Source organism: Hylaeus volcanicus, chromosome 7 (assembly GCF_026283585.1).
Source record: "Hylaeus volcanicus isolate JK05 chromosome 7, UHH_iyHylVolc1.0_haploid, whole genome shotgun sequence".
NCBI classification, from domain to species: Eukaryota; Metazoa; Arthropoda; class Insecta; order Hymenoptera; family Colletidae; genus Hylaeus; species Hylaeus volcanicus.
The window spans coordinates 21,489,692-21,506,133 of record NC_071982.1 but is presented as its reverse complement, the minus strand read 5'-3'; the positions used below and the strand labels follow the sequence as shown (position 1 = coordinate 21,506,133).

Sequence of the window (16,442 nt, the reverse complement as noted above, 5' to 3'; positions counted from 1 at the left end):
GTATAGTTTTCATGTTGACAAATTTTGTGACATTGGAAACAGACCTTTAGGGCCATTTTCATAATCATAGAATATCACTAGGTTTGTCATCGTAAAACTGTGATGTCTAGGATGAAGTATCGAATTTTGCCCACTACGAAAAATAAATTTTATAAACTAATAAATACAAATCCAATACTAAAAAGGATTAATATGTAGGAGTCTCTACAAAAAATAAGGCACGAAGTTTGTAGAGAAATAATTTTCATTTTCGGCGCTAGGTAACGCTACTAGAGCTACTATCGATATTGTTTTAACATTTTCATTAAATTATCTAAATGTTTTATTTCGTAATAATTTATCGTGTATGGCCGATTTAATTTATTTAGGCAATATACCTCAAATAGGTATTATTAACGGTAGGTATTATTATTTATAGTTAAATTATATTCATACAATAATTATGTTTTAAAGATCTGTCATTTTTATAAAAAATTTTGCCCAATTTTTTGTCGCATATATATCGACGAAGAAAAAATCGTACAGAATATTTAAACGTACTTTTGATGCCCACAGCGGAGTCCACTTCCTTTCCCGCGCAGTAAGAAAATCTTCCTTGCGATTGGTCGTCTCATTTGAAATCAGCCAATCGTGTTACACGCCAAGGATGTGACGTATCGTTCAAACCGCTGTGTATATCGAGTTGTAACCGCGGTCGCCATACCATGCGACTAGTTCGGTACTGACAATTTCCTTTTTAAATATGTTAAAACAGTGTTTGAGAAACCGTTCTCCTTGCTCGCAAAGGGAAAACTTGGAAGGTGATAACGTTGTGAAAGTGAACGTAGAATTATGATGAAGCGACAAGTGATATTCTTCTGAAAATTGAAACCTTGAACCTGCACCCTGTCGATTAGAGGTTGGATACGACAGTTACAGTTTAAACCTGATTATGTATTCTACGCAAAAACAGGAACAGGTAAGCTTTCAATTTTTCATGGTTCCGGACCGCTGAACGTTTCGATGATTTTCTTGCTAATGTTCTTTGAAAATACCATCATTTTTTCGTTGAAAGTCTCGTGTCAAGAACACGTCGACCGGTTTTACTAGCAGCGCTCCCTTCGTTCGATTCTGTCTTTCGGTTCTCTGCCGTGTACCGCCCTCTAACGGAAATATTTAAATCGCTTGTGCAACTTTCAAAATATAATACCTACGTTTGTATCGATACCTGTTAGGACACATCATTCCCCGATTTAATTTTCTATTTTTGCGAATGACTACTTTGCCCATGTTCATTTATAATGCAAATGATGCACAAGTTTTGTACGTCGGTTTGACCTTTGGAACTCAAACGAGAACATAAATTAAGTAGAAAAAGATGCAAGAATAATGTACTGTATACAATGGAACTTCTTCTAATGATTTATGTAATATGAGAGTAACCTGTTGATTTCTGATTAAAGAAAACAAGGAATCATCGAAACTAGGAATCTGAAAAAGTGTCTATACTTAGATACTATAGATGTTACTTGATTTGTTTAGAGAGGCATGTACAATGGACAAAAAAGCAACTTTTTTAGACATCGTTATGAATATTGTGATTTTTTTCTATTGGAAATAAGCATAGACTATTAGATGTTATAAATGTTAAGCCAAGTTCATAGATATTTGCTTTATGAATTCTCAAAGTCATCTTGATCTCGAAGAAAGAACAGGAAGATCTTTCAGACATTGTTTAAGTTTACCAAATTATTTTACTTAACTTAATACACTTCAAAGGGACGTCTTCAGACAATCACATATACTATCCGAGACAATAAACCGTTACACTTTTAAGAACCTCCACTGCAATCACAATGAGAACTCTGACTTTCTGTTTTTTAGTATCCTCTGTAGTGAAGTTACTTTCGTGGTTACCGATAGATATTAACTTGTACTATTTTTCACAAAAATTTATGGCCACCTCATCGCTGATTCTCTTCTAAGAAAAGAAAACCGAGTCACGGTTAGTCATTATACGATGACAAGGCAATTACACGCTGTTGGTCCACTTTATAGGTGAATAGGCATTAAAAATTCATTGGTCGGGAAAAAGAACAAGGCAGCACGATTAAAGTTTGCGCGAACAACACCGATATCGAATGTCCCTGGATTGGAAATATAGTTGTTCCGATGTATCGAAATTCAATCTGTTCGGAAACGACGATAGACGTTACGTCTGACATTGGGTTGATAGGAGGAACGACGCCAGGTATTAAACTCGAGCCACGAAGCACAGAGAAGAAACTGTTGCGGTGTGGGGGGAGCTTTCTCTAGCGGAGTTGGTCCACTTGTAGAAATCAAGGGTACTATGAAGTAGCGTCGTGTAAAGCACAGGCATATCGAACAATAATTTTCCTAGTAGAGAGAAAAATGTCCGAAAATCTCTGGGAGATTTACGAGGAAGATCGTATTCTTTTGTCGAGGAAAATCGTATTCTTTTGGGAGCAGGATGCCGCTATTTCCACAAAGAGTTTTCCTTTACGTTTCGTCACGGATTTTTTCCATCCTTCCGCAGTTGAAAGTCGAGCGCTGTGACCACCTGCCCTACTCGCAAAAAGGAAAAAGACAACCAAGCGGACAGGTTTTACCTGGCAATCTTACCTGCTTTGGAACTGAGAAGCATACCTGCTAACACAGCCCTGGAAAATTTTCTTTTCGTTTAGTTACAGCCTCGCCGATCTCTCGCGTTAGTTTAATGCAGGGCTTGCTTTTTTCCGTACAAGACGTTGAAATTGTTCCACTGATTCTTCCGGGAATAAAATAATTTAAAGTTCGCTTTTTTGAAACAAATAGCATAAAAAAAAAAAAAGTAAACTAAGTTACACAATTGGATCATTCGAAAAAAAAAGAAAAGTAAATTTGATTTCTACAAGTGAGAAGTAAAAATGTATTATTTTACAGCTTTAAGCGTAGTTTTTGTTCGTAAAACGCTCGAAGATACCCATTGGTATTAATTGGAAAGACTTTAACGAATAATAGCGAGCAACGAAAAATTGTCAGGTTACGAGTCTGTAATTTCGATCGAGTACAGGATCGATTGAGATGACTACCACTGACTAGAGTCGGTGGTTCGTTAAAGAGATATGCTCGTATCGCTGGCGTCGCCTTAAGACGCTGCCGTCTAGAATTGCTCTTGGGAACGAAGCAGATTTCCCCACTCTCCGTCTTCCGTAATCATAGCGTAGAATGGCGTGGCATCGATATCGCTGTATGTTCACGTATACGATATAAACAGAACGTATAACGTAACGCGGTGGGAGACGAAACGGTGCAAGGGCTTCGACTCCTCGGCTCGACTCATTGACAGAAACGATTCGAGATCTCTGGTTAACGTGTAACGTAGAGTGTCGAGGTCCGAGGACTCGCCGCGAACGTATTTGACCAGTCCACGACGAGTGAATCGAGACGTGGCAACAGGGCGTCCGGGTACGCTATATCACTCGTATATCTTTCGCGCGAGAGGCCACGGCATTGTAAAATTGCCGATTCGCTTCGAGGTCATCACGCTATCGACCTCCATTTCATATTGGACTTTTTTTTTCCAACGTGGATTTGTTGAAACTGGTCGCCATAGTATCGCTGCGTTCGCGATACGTTAGCCAACTTAACGGAGAACGGGTCTTCGAGTTCAACATTTTTACTTTTCGACCGAGGTTAGGTTACCCTCTCTGAATCGTAAATAATGTAGACGAGACACTTGAAAGCATGTCTCGGATTCTGTTCTTTTACGCGTCGTTCATCGAACTCTATCCGCTCATCGTGTACTCGAGTGTTTTTAAAATTGTGTACATGTTTACGCGCGCGATTTTTAAAATCTGAGAGAGGTTGGACGTTTCTTACTATAGCTTAGGAATGATTGTTATTTAGTTAAGAATGGCATGGTATGAAATAAATAGCTGATAAATCGAGTAGCGTTGGTTGTATCTGGGCATTGGCTGTGATGCAGGAGGCAACGCGGTAGGTGAGCTCGACGCGTCTTCGTGGAAGAAGAAAATGCCGCAGGTCTGTGATTTCCGCTTGGCAACAGCGCAGCCGGTTGTTCGTGCTGCCTCGCTAGGTCGAGCCAATGGCGTAATCAGGAGAGGGGAGCACACAGTCGCTCGGTTTTCTTCTCAAGCATTCACAAAAACCACTCGCAGCAGGATGAACGTGGGTCTCTTTTTAGTTACGCACGTTTATTCTATTGAAAAGTCTCTATTGTTACGTGAAATGTACAAAGAGTTACTTTGATGGTTCCTATGTAATCGACGTAATACCTCATCGAATGTTATACACATTCGTATGTATAAAATAATCGAAAATTATTCCGTCAAATAACAGAATTTTATAAATGTTACAAATGCTTTCGATATTTTTACTAGTTACGCGGAAAATATTGTACGGGGAACGCTTACAATGCATAGTTAAATGTTTATATTATAGTAGGCATTGTATGCGTCTACTATAATACAGGGTGTCCCAAAAATGTTGTAACACGTTGAAAGGAGTGGTTCGGGAGGTGATTTGAAACAACTTTTTCCTTAGCGAAAATGTTGTCCGAGGCTTCGTTGTGGAGATATTAAGAGAAAATCCCGACCAATCAGAGCGCGAGTATGCCGGTGGAGCGTAGGCTACGCGCTAGGCGGCCGCGGTCATTCGCTACCGCGGCCGCTCCAACGGTATACGCGCGCTCTGATTGGTCAGTGTTTTCCGTTAATATCTCCTCAACGAAGCCTCGGACAACATTTTCGCTAAGGAAAAAGTTGTTTCAAATCACCTCCCGAATCACCCCTTTCAAGGTGTTACAACATTTTTGGGACACCCTGTATAAACCGGTTGAATTAAACTTGTGTCCAAAGTATTCCTTAACTTGGATACGTTATTACATTTGTATTTAACTTATTCAATTGTCGATAGTCGAAATCTTGGAATTATTTTGCTTTTATAGAGGTCACGGGATTGCATAAAACTCTCCAACAATTTTCTATTCCGAGCTTTCACGCGACATCTGTACTTCCTACTTACATGTCCCGTGTTACATTCGTCAACGTTGTTTCGTCATTTTATTACGAAATACATACAGATTAATCAGGTTCTATTATGTCTCCTGTCTACTTGGTCCGTGGTTACGCTACTGGGTCGAGTATTCGAGTATCCTCCCCTTTCATCTTGTCCCCTCCCTCGCACACAGTATCAGTGGCTTTCACACGTCTCTCTCAGAAATCTTCTCGTCCCTTTTCTTTCTTCGATGCTCCCTCTCTTGTCTACTCTTCCCGTCTGTTTGTCTTCTCCCTTTACTCAGCGATTTCTGTGTGCCCGTGCACGACGGCCATTTTTTACTACTTGACAGAAATTCGGCAACGCTGTGCGTGCGTGCACACGCGCACAAGCGCGTACGGGAAGTCAGAAAAACCAGCGGTACTCGAATTTCGCTTTTTCGTAGGCATCGATCGAGTCGAATGGAAGTATCTCATTGGCTTTGAAGCTTGGCGCAAATCAATGACGAAAGTTGGTCAACGCCAGAATTCTCTGTTTTATGGAGCGAACACGACGATTTTGTGAGTCAAGTAAAAGCTGTCTCGTTACTGCCCGCGTCTTTAGATATCCGTACATGCGTCTCTTTTGCGGTTGTCCGCGACATCCCGGCACGGTGTTTTTTCCGGACAATGTTGAGCGATTCGAGAATAATTACAACGAATAAAACGATACTTGAACACTTTACGTACAATTAAATTTAATAACATTAGTACTGCACGATATTTATTTTGTCTATTAGAATCGTGTTTAGATTAATATTTGTATAATATTTCATATAATTATGGCAGCATACAATGCTATCTCGGTAGTAGATAAGAAAGTTATCGCTTGGAAAACGACGATTACCAGTTACCAGTAAAGCGTTACGATATATTGCAATTGTTCGAAATCAGTGTTTACTAAAATGTTTACCGAAACCCGCTGAAACGTCGTAATGACACGAAAGAAGCGAAACGAAACAAGTTCGTGACGACGAAACGGAACGCAACCAAGTCGTGGTTTTAATTTACACAACTCTGATCCGAGTTTCCGACGGGTTTACGTCTGGGTCTTTTTCGAAATAAAAGAGAAAAAAATAATTCACAGGATTATGACGTTGCGTAACGGGCCTTAGCCCTCGAGTGCTGGAGGTAGGCGCAGGCCTGGCCCGTCCCCCCATCCCCCGCGCGGTGCCCTCGCCCCCTCGGCATCCCTCGTCCATAAAGACCCTCCGATTCTCGATTCCGCTTCGCTCTCCGCTCCGCGCTTCAAGCTTCAACGGAGCGTCCACAGCTCCGACGCTCCTTTCTGTCCCTAGTTTCCCCTCCAGCTGTGAACCCTGGTCCTTCTACACAATTTTCCCATGCCTACCCACGCCGCACCCCTGTACACTGTACATGCGCGTACAAGCACATCGCGTACCGCATACAAAACACGCTCCTTCCTCCTCGGTCAAGTGTTTCTCTTCGCAGTTGCAAACTTTCCTGCCTTTCGTTGCAACCATAACTTTTCGATGTATATGCGCCACGTACACGGCGATATTTTCACGTTTTGCGAAACGCGACTCCCATGACGCAACCGTTTACTCGCTCGCGTCAAAATGTAAGAGAAATCGATGGTTCCGAGCCCAAGTTTAACCCTACGTTGGATAACGATACTTGTTTACATCAATTTACTTCCATATCGATAACCTTACTTACCAACCGGCTTTTGTCCGAGATCACGCTACGTATAATATTAGCGAGACACGTCGATCCGTTTCAGCCGGACAAACAACCATTTTTCGAATCTATGCGAACCTAAAGTATCGATTATTTAAGAAAGAAAAACAAATGTTTTGCGTTTCCCGTCAAGGCTGCTCTTCTCTGTGTTGTTCCATCTGAAAAATTACGAATTCAGGATAAGATTCGCGGTCGATTCGATCGAAATGATCTATCGAAAGGTTTATAGGACGTCGATGTGTGCGAGAAACCGGTTTGATCCCGGTGTGGGCGTGTGATAAATCTTTGAACCTCGTTCTGCGCGGCTTTTCCTTGTTATTAGCGTGCAAAACTACAGAATAGATTCGCAGAAGTAACGCTACCGTGTCGGTTACGCCAGGAGGAATCATTGTATCATGTAACGTTGTTTTGTGATCAATTTTAGAAATTACTTATGCAGCGTAACGGCTGGCACTTGGCATAATACGGAAATTAATCGACGCGATAGGTCCTTTGAGAAGTAACGATTTCATTTAATTACGATTAATATTTTTATTTTTATTATTTAATACTCTTATTATAATTTTCATATAAGAAGTGACGTTCGGATAAAAATAATCTTTGCGGTGTAATCGTAGTTTGATATCGTTAAAATGTGCGTATACCTACGCTTTAAAACGAGGCGTCTCGGGTATCCCGTGATATGAAAAAAACAACCTCGGCTAAAACATATTTGTAGTTATCTGTCTTTTTGTATACCGTATCATACGTACATTTGCTTTTATTTTCACATTTATCAAGAATCTGCGTGCTTATCGCTCGATTAATTGCAACTGTGTCCGGTTGCAATTAAACGGTTCGTCTTGGTTGCATCCAGGCAAGATCTCAGCGGGCCTCGTTACATTTCTTCGATAATTAATTAATTTTTATAAAGGTGTATCTTTGCTCGCAAATGAATTCATGAATAGTATCGCGAAACTGACTCGTGCAAACTTCGCGATTCGATTCATTCTTCGACGTTAGCCGATTATTCCTATTACGAGTTCAATTGGTTTTAATTCGCAGAGTTAACGTTAACCGTTAATATTTTTAAAAGCGAGACCGAAACTTGGCGGCGTTCGCTCCGAAGTAGGTGGACGATATTTTTAAAGGAAAAGCGATAAAAGAAGTTTCCTCGACCTCGCGGTTTGGCCTCGTTTCGCTATACCGTTTCTCATGCTGCATCGTCGTTCGGCCTCGTTCTCTGTTTTTCATCGTTTCCCTTTAAACGAAAATAAAACCCTGCCAGACGCCCCTTTCCACCTTTTTTCGGGCGTCTGATCTTCAAGCTGGAAAACGCAAATGAACCACCACCGGACTACTAGAGTCGTAAAGAATCGAACATAGAGGAACGGAATTCGTTTCTACGCGTGATACGTAAAAAAAAAAAAAACAGATATGCTTCGTGTATCGCGACGAGAGAAGGGCAAAACCCTAGGTTTCGAATAAATCTGAAGTTTGCCGATATGTTTGTCTCGTTTCCTTCTTTGGGATATGTTTAAAAGAGGAAACGAGACAAACACATCAGCAAACTTCAGATTTATTCGAAGCCTAGGGTTTTTCTTGCCCATCTCTGATCGCCACTGCATCGGCGAATGAACACATCATGGATGAACGGAATCTTTCTAAGAGATCGTTAAACGAATTTAAACCTGTCGAATTTGTCTGGTTATCAGCGTCTGCGGCGGTCGCGCGTCGCGGAGCGTTGTCTATCGGAGCTGGAGCTGAATCGCTGGCAAAGGACATGGGCGATATTAAGACGAAGGCGCATGCGCGAGCAGCATGGCTCCGTGCACTCGTGCGTGCGTCATATGGGCTTGTTGTTCGCCGTCGGGTCTCTCGGGGGGTAAAACCCCAGCGACCAGCTGTCTCCGCAGTCTATTTAGTTTTATTCGTTCCCTTTACCTCGCCTACGTTCGCTCTCCGCTCTTTTATTCACCACGAGTCATCCAGCTATCATTTGCGCGTACAGACGTTCGCCCCGCGTCGCGTAATTCTTCCACTTGTTCAAAGGGCGCGCACTTAAAACCGTCCTATCTGCTATCTCTAAAAATAGGAAGAGCCTTGTTGCCTCGTGCCTTCTACTGTTCTACTCTGCCGCTTACCGGCAACGGTTAACCGCGAGCAGCGCGCTTTGATGTTTAATTATACCTTGTTCATTTGTACGGGATTAGATCAACACGGAACGTGACTTATGATCGGGGAAGTTGTAAAATCTATTGCGAGCATTGTTATCGATGCGTCGACGGCCAGGTGCTGTCGCATCGAAAAGAAATCCTGACGTTCGAAAAGCTTTTCCTGTGTACGGAATTATATCTCGAATAATATCGAATCGATATCTCTAAAATTAACGAGGATGTACACAGATTTCAACGAAACAAGGTCACACGCTCGAACGCTGCTACCTAGCACAGCGTGCAAAACTTTGAACGTGTTTTTCTCAAAACACGACATTCAAAGGCAGAAAGCGCTACATCTCGCGAGCTAATCGATCCATCCGTTCGAAGATGGCACAGGATATTCTTGGAAACCTTGCGCGATTGGTGAAAAATCCTTTTTTTTTTATTTTTTTATTTTCTTTTTTTTCTTCTTCTAAAGAAAGAAGAGACGAGAACAATTTTCTATGGAAGATGCGATATTTGTAGGTTAACACCAAGTAACGTAATTGTCAAAATGACGAAAACGCGTTGTTATCGTATTAGGCTGGGTAGAATTTCAATCGAACTTTCGATGGCTCTGTACGCGACAAACAACCGTGGTTTTCACTGGAGGATTTGCCGAACTGTTCTCGCCTTGAGATCTCATTGCTCTAAAGCGACGAATAACGACAACGAGTTAAACCTCGTACCAGTGACGCACGCTTTAATATTCCGTATAAATTCAGTGAATTTAACCAGTGGTTCCCCGACGCCTAGTTCTCTCCGTTCCTTCTTCGTTATGCAAGAAAGCAATCGAGTACCCACCGTTGTAATACTACATTTTCGTAAACGACATCTACCAGTATAAAATTTTTATTAATCGAATATCATTGTAATTACGACGTTTAATCGTTATAAGCTTCTTTTTTTTTTTCAATGTCAAGTTTCTAATTTATTACGTATTTTTTTGTTTTTATTCAATTTTGCAATGAAATTCTTAATATTTTTAATCGTTTATAAACAAACTTTTGGCACTGGCAATGTCTTGAATTCAACTTCAAATAATAAAAATACATCATTTTCTTTTATGTCTAAAATAAATGATATAAATTGAATCAATGAAACAAGTATCATTTTTATACAGTAAAACGTGGCAACACCGTAACGTTTTTAACAGTAGGGACTGCCTTAAACTGTGCTAACCAGTGGCTACTCGCATCGACGTGAACGTTTGTTTATAACATCGATACTGCTCGAGGTTACTGTTTCCAGTTTAAAAGGTGCGTTTATTTTTAATTGTTCGCCACGTCAAAAAAAAAAAACAACCTCTGTGAATTATCGACGGAAAGGAGAAACGGCGAGCCATGAAGTTTATTTATCTTCGGAGTACATTTGAACAGAGAGACGTAACGGACTAGCGTGAATTTTGTTGGTTACGACGATCCTTTTTCCTCGATTTAAAGTACCGTTTAACTTTCCAAATGATATTTTCCCGGCGAAAATTTACAGCTTACGTTCGATTGTTCGTGGAGACAACTGAATCGGGCCACCGTAGGAAGCGGTACCACCATTTGGTTTTCTTGTGGGTCAGGAGCGTGGGTAGAAACGAGAAAATGAACTCCCCTCTCACGAGTTATGAGTTATACGAGTCGCCCCACCCGATTTTCGACTTTCACTCCGCACCGATCCTTCTCCATGGATTCAGCTCTGTACAGTTTACGCTACTGTTCGACATCTGCCGAGAGAGTCGACCGTAACTATTGCTCAATCGAAATTACTGTAGCTCTTTCTTCTCCCCCTGTCCCGTTCTTTGTACAAAATTAAATTCACCAGTCCTTCGTAATTAGCTTCGCTACGTCCGCGATAGAAAGTAGCGTCGAACGCACGTAATTCTTCTAACGCTCGAATCGCGAGTGCTCGATGTCAGCCATTCGTACAAACTGTTGTATCTTGTACCTTTTTGTTTTTCTCGCTTTCGAGTTTCGTTTTGGGTTACGGAATATAAGAAACGGAGAATCGTGCTGTCGGATCGCAACGGGTCTCGTTCGTCGAAAACGCCACACCTTAAAGGACACTCCTACGAGAAATATCCGGATCCCGAGCGAAAGAATAACCGATAACGAGTATTTACGATCGATACATTATCGATCGAGAGCTGACGCAAACATTTCCGATTGTGTCCGTGGAAAAGAATTCGCGATCTTGGTACTTAAGATATAATAAGTATCGAGATATAAGTATCGATGTTGGGCGAGTTGTCGTTTCGTTTCTCCGCTGTACGTTACCGCGATAAAATAAATGCGCGAAACGCGAGGAAACTTGTTGGCGAAAAGTTCACGTATCGAGGTTACCCGCGCCTTCGAACTGCGATGTTTTTTGAGCGAATAAAATGGACGAAGGCAGTAGGTAGTTTTCACGGTACACGGTCGCTGGTTCCGAAGAAAGAGAACGGACGTGCGTTTATGCAGGCTGTCCCCCCCGACAGATGTTTTTTGGAGGGTGGATGCATCGTGCTCGGCTACCACCATAGCCATCGCCACCATGGTGTATCCTTTCCAAAAGGTTTCCCTTGTTGCCAGATCTCGGGCCCTTTCCTTTGTTTCTTGCCCGACCGAAACGACGCCACGAATCCTACGGAAACGAAGCTCGTTAAATTCTCCCCGTCTTCCTTTTTTCTTCCTTTTCCCTTTCGCAGCGCAATCATTATTCGCGGCGTTTCCTCGCTCTTTCTAGGCGTACCGTGTACTTTCGACTCTTTCGGTGCTGCTACGCGTGTAATTTTCCATTTTCGGCTCCGTCACGGAAATATTCTTATTTTCTCCTTCGTTGCTTTCTGACGCACCCGAGTCTCCTTGGATGCACAAATTTCTCTAAATGCACAGAAACCGTCACCACCATCCAGTGTTGTGTATAATCGTAATCGTAGTCACAACTCGAAAACATTTGATTACGATTCTGTTCGACACCGGTTCGATCGGCGAGTAGCGTAACACGATCCGGTCACGGATATCTCGCTGAGACAATGCTAATGCAACGATAAAACTCATCGACATACCCTGGTGTTTTCGCTTTGTCCTCTTCTTTATTTGCTGCGGTTCTCTACCTTCGTCGCATTTCCTTTCCACTTTTCAAGCTGTGTAACGGGACATGTTTACTCTGTCACTATCCACCCATTTCGTCGCCTCGCAGAATTTTTCACCATATAACGGGACATGAATTTCGGCTGTTCGAAAATAAAGAGATTTTCAATCTTAAAAAACGAGCATGCTTAGCTTTGGCTTGTACGTACACGCGATACGAGTACCTTCGAGTTTATCCGTCGCAGCTGATTCTCGATAGGTCGTCGAATCGCTTTCCAGTTAGAACGTCGACGGATGAATCTATGTGCATATCTGGGCGAACGCGAACGCGCCGGGGCGAGGAAGTGGGGGAGGGAAAGAGCAGCGGAAATTGGAAATGCAAACGTTGCGAGAAACCGACGCGACGATACGAGCCGGGGAAATTGATATTCTTCCATTCGTCGCGCTTCTTTCCTTCTCCGGTGGATCCGAAGCTACGTTGATCTGTCCTAGCGGCGTCGCCGGAAGTGAAATTTTCTCCGCTGCTTCCCGTCGTCTCTGGCTCGAAAATGGCTTCGTTATCGGTGTAACCAATTTCGTTACATCCGATAGACGAGCTCTATCGCAACGGCATTTAACACTCTGCTAAACAGGGACGAGTTAGCCGCCAGCGCAAGCTCGAATAAACCTTCAGCTTTCATTTTTCTTCTGTAATTTTGCGGGTTACTTTTCTTACGATATATATATATATATATATATATGTTGAAGATATAAATTTATTCAAGAAACAAAATGCGTAGAAAACTGCTCCGAAATGAACAAAGTATAAATAACGTTATTCGGAGTTCGGTAAAAATGATTTCATACAATTTTTAGAATGACGAGGGTGTCGAACGAAATAAGAAAAAATATGTAACACAGGAACGATCGTGTTAACGAAGGGCTACAGGCGGGAGATGCGTTTTCGTATTTGGCTCGTCTCGCATTGTTTTCGTCGAAGGCAGACCTCTCAGGCCTGGGGTCCTCAAGTTTGCGTCACGGGAACCTATTTATACTTTATGATAATATGTAAATGTGCCGGGTGCCTTGGGAGCATGTGTACAATGTAACGTTAAAGGAATTCGTTGTATATAGTTTCGTTACGAGTAGCAATTCCTGGGAACGGAATTACGACGTACACCGACGGATTAAATGATAAGGCGCCCCATTCGATTACCGTCAACACGTGTATAAGTGTACACAACAAAACGGACGCGTGAACGTAAGACGAATATTCTTAGAATACCACCGCGATGTAAACGAAAACAAAGAGCGTGAAAGCGGTTCCCAGTTACAGGGTAGTTTGAAATCGAGGCTAGGGAAATACGGATGTAGAACGGTGTTGTCGATCTATCGCGGAAACTCGAGTTACATGATCGCGGGGCTGGTTTCTGTGCATTTATGGAGACCTCGCTGTATTTTCTTCGAAATATCTCGTTGAACCAATTTTATTAACGTAAAACAGGAAAAGACTGAAATCGAAAGCGCGCCACGTATCGAATCGTTAAATGAGAAGGAAAAAAATAAAAATTCCACAATCGACAGGATATTTTTGAACGCGAGTTGGATTTTCGTTCGGTTCGTTCGTGCGAACGTTTATCGATCCGTGTCGCGCGTTGCGTTCTTTGCACATACAAGTTTTTCGTTACACGAGCGGACTAAAACGCAAACCAAGCGGTAAGCTCACCATTCGCAAAGCGTTCTCTTTTCTCCCGTCAGGTTGTAAAAGATGATTGCTTCGATAAAAACAACCGCTCTTCCAGTCTATTTGTCTTCTACCGGGCGATATCGGGAATACGATTTCTCTGCACGATTTCCGCTCGACTTGCCGCGATATAGAAGGAAGGATCACCCCGTATACGTACGCTTACTCGTTCTCGATCATGAATGGTGTCTTCGCGGCACCTCGATCTTCTTCCGCGTCGCGTTTGCCGACGGAGATGGCCAACGATGATTACTCCCCTAATAGATAACGAAGAAAACCAACGCGTGCGGATTTCTCGTTGCGTCTGTCTATTCGATCGACTAATCGTATTTTACAACTATCCTTACACTTTCGATATCGATTTCTAGTTAACGGTTACTTTTAACCGGCTTTGAAAAGGGGCAAGTTATTCGATTCAACGTGTACATCTTTTTTTTTCGTATATATAGAGAGTACTTCAGGGCCGGCGCAAGGCAGGTTCAGCACCGACTTTGATTAATTTTTTACGGTATACCATTAACATGATGCCATTAACAGATGCGATACATTTTTTCATGATTCGGTTCAAAGGAGTGACAAAATTAATATTTATCTTATAAAAAATATATGACATGTAGCAGCATTCGTAAATAAATAATTCCTCGTTGTAAAATGTAACTGTCCCCCGGAGTAGTTTAAGCAGAAAGAAAAAGAATTCGATTTTTTTTTTTTTTAACAACCAAAGCGGTGCGCAACCCCTAAAATAAATTTACTGGATGTAAGTGGTATTTGGAAGCGAATTTTAGGCCAAGAAATTGTTAGAAATTCCAGAAGAGAAACACGAGCGTCGGCGAGTTCGGCTTATTTTTGTTTAAGCGGCGTATCACAGATATAGCCTTGGCGAGTTCCATGCTCTCTCGAGTTTTCGATCACACAGCGCTGCCGAGCGAGATAAGGTGATTTTTCGCAAACTAAATACGAGCCGTGCGGGAAACAAAATGCGGATCGTTCCGATGCAATTCCTTCCCTCGCGATTCAACCACGTGTTCTTCCCTTTTCCTCCCATTTGTTACCACGATAAAAAAAAAAAATACGTGTTTAGTCGCAGCAGAAATAGTTACACATCGGCTCTTGTTTCGTATTTTCTCGACAATTTTCTTGAAACGCCGAGCGTAACCGATAAGATAACGGAAAGGAGCGCGTTCTGTTTCTCGAATCGGAATTATATCTGCGCGCAGTTAAGGTCGTTACAAGTGGAGAGACATAAACAACGCGAGGAACAGTTTGAGTACCTATTCGTGATAATCGCGAGGTAAATATGATTACTAATTATCGATTACACTCGATAGGACGTGTTGTTCGTAATATTGTTGAACGGCAATTTTGAGGAAGTATAAAAAAAAAAAAAAAAAAAAAGTAAGCGTTCGAACGATATATTCGAGGGGATAAGAATAAAATAAATGGGCGAGGCTATATCGAAGATCCGTGCACCGTCGCAAGGAGTGCCGCGTGTTTATTTGTTTTTCCAGCAATTGAGGTCACGTAATCGTTCACACGAACGAACCTCGAAACTCGAGGCGTGTTGGGTGTACGCGTTCTCCTGGGATCGTTTGTCACGCATGACGCAGCCGAGTGTTTTTCGATTTGGCACTTGGTCGTATCTTCGACTCGCGAGTTTGCTCGCGATTGTTTATCGCTGAGCCAAAGCCACTGTAGCCGGCTCCTTGTCACGCGTTTAACACTTACATCCTGGAACAAACGATAATGGATATCTCCGATTTCTTTTCTCCTAAAGTATCGGAATCGGACAGTATTAATTTACCGCGTTATTTTCGTTGGTTTATCTACGATGCGTAAGAATTTTTGCGATCGAAAAACAAAGCAACTCTCTAATTTATAAGTTGTTCGGACAGTGAACGTATCGACCCCGATGAAAGTAGTTTTCTATTTAGAGCCACGCTCCGCTTGCACGTAAGCTAGACGAAAAGAAAGAAAAAACGCATCGGAGCTGTCGTACAGTCCATATCTTTAACCACTCGCGATTGCACAATACAACCCACTGTGTCTGCGAACGGGAACCTGCTTTCGCCTCTCTACTTGGGTTCGAAAGAATCGAGTGTAGACGTTTAGGACCAAGTGTGTTCGAGACAACTTATTCGGCCCATCTAAAGTTCACCTTTCCGCTTCGAAATCACCCGCGCGAGTCGCCAATCGCTGCCAAATGTAGAACTAATTGCATCGTAGCGTAAATATGCCTCAAAAAGTAGAGAATCCGAATTTTGTGCTGGCGATGCCGTTCGCTAACATTTCCGCGGCAATTATGGCAGCCCGATGAGTTCGAACGGTCGATACCGTTAAATAATTCCGGTCGACCCGTTTATATTGTTACCCAATGTGTTCCAACAATCGATCCGGCGGTTAACGCTCGACGCCAGTTTCTTTTCTTTTTTTCTTTTTTTTTTTTCGTCGATATAAACGACTTTGGCCTCGTTACTCCGTGCCATGGCGGATCGTTGCAGAAACCCCAACAACAACAATAACAACAGGTAGGAAAGAAGTAGAGCATGGGAAGGGCAAACCACCCATTTCAGCGCCAATCAATTCCGTTCACGTTCCGAGTACACTTGTCTCGAAGCGAAGTCGAATTATTTCCGTTTAGTCCGTTTACTCTTTTGTTATCGTTACCTAAAAAATCTACAAATTTTATTCACGCAAGTTCCAAAATGCGACGCATCCGTCGAAGTTTCTTCGTTTGAAATAAAATAGT

General features: G+C 42.2%; 1 protein-coding gene across 1 annotated transcript in view; it reads left to right on the top strand.

Annotated features, from left to right (window-relative positions):
- The first annotated feature begins 595 nt into the window (after positions 1–595).
- Positions 596–16,442, top strand: part of LOC128880467 (inositol-pentakisphosphate 2-kinase) — a 49,710-nt gene continuing 33,863 nt past the window's right edge. Inside the window, exon 1 of the mRNA XM_054130594.1 lies at positions 596–958. The gene's annotated coding sequence lies outside the window, so the exon portion shown is untranslated. The remainder of the gene's footprint in view (positions 959–16,442) is intronic.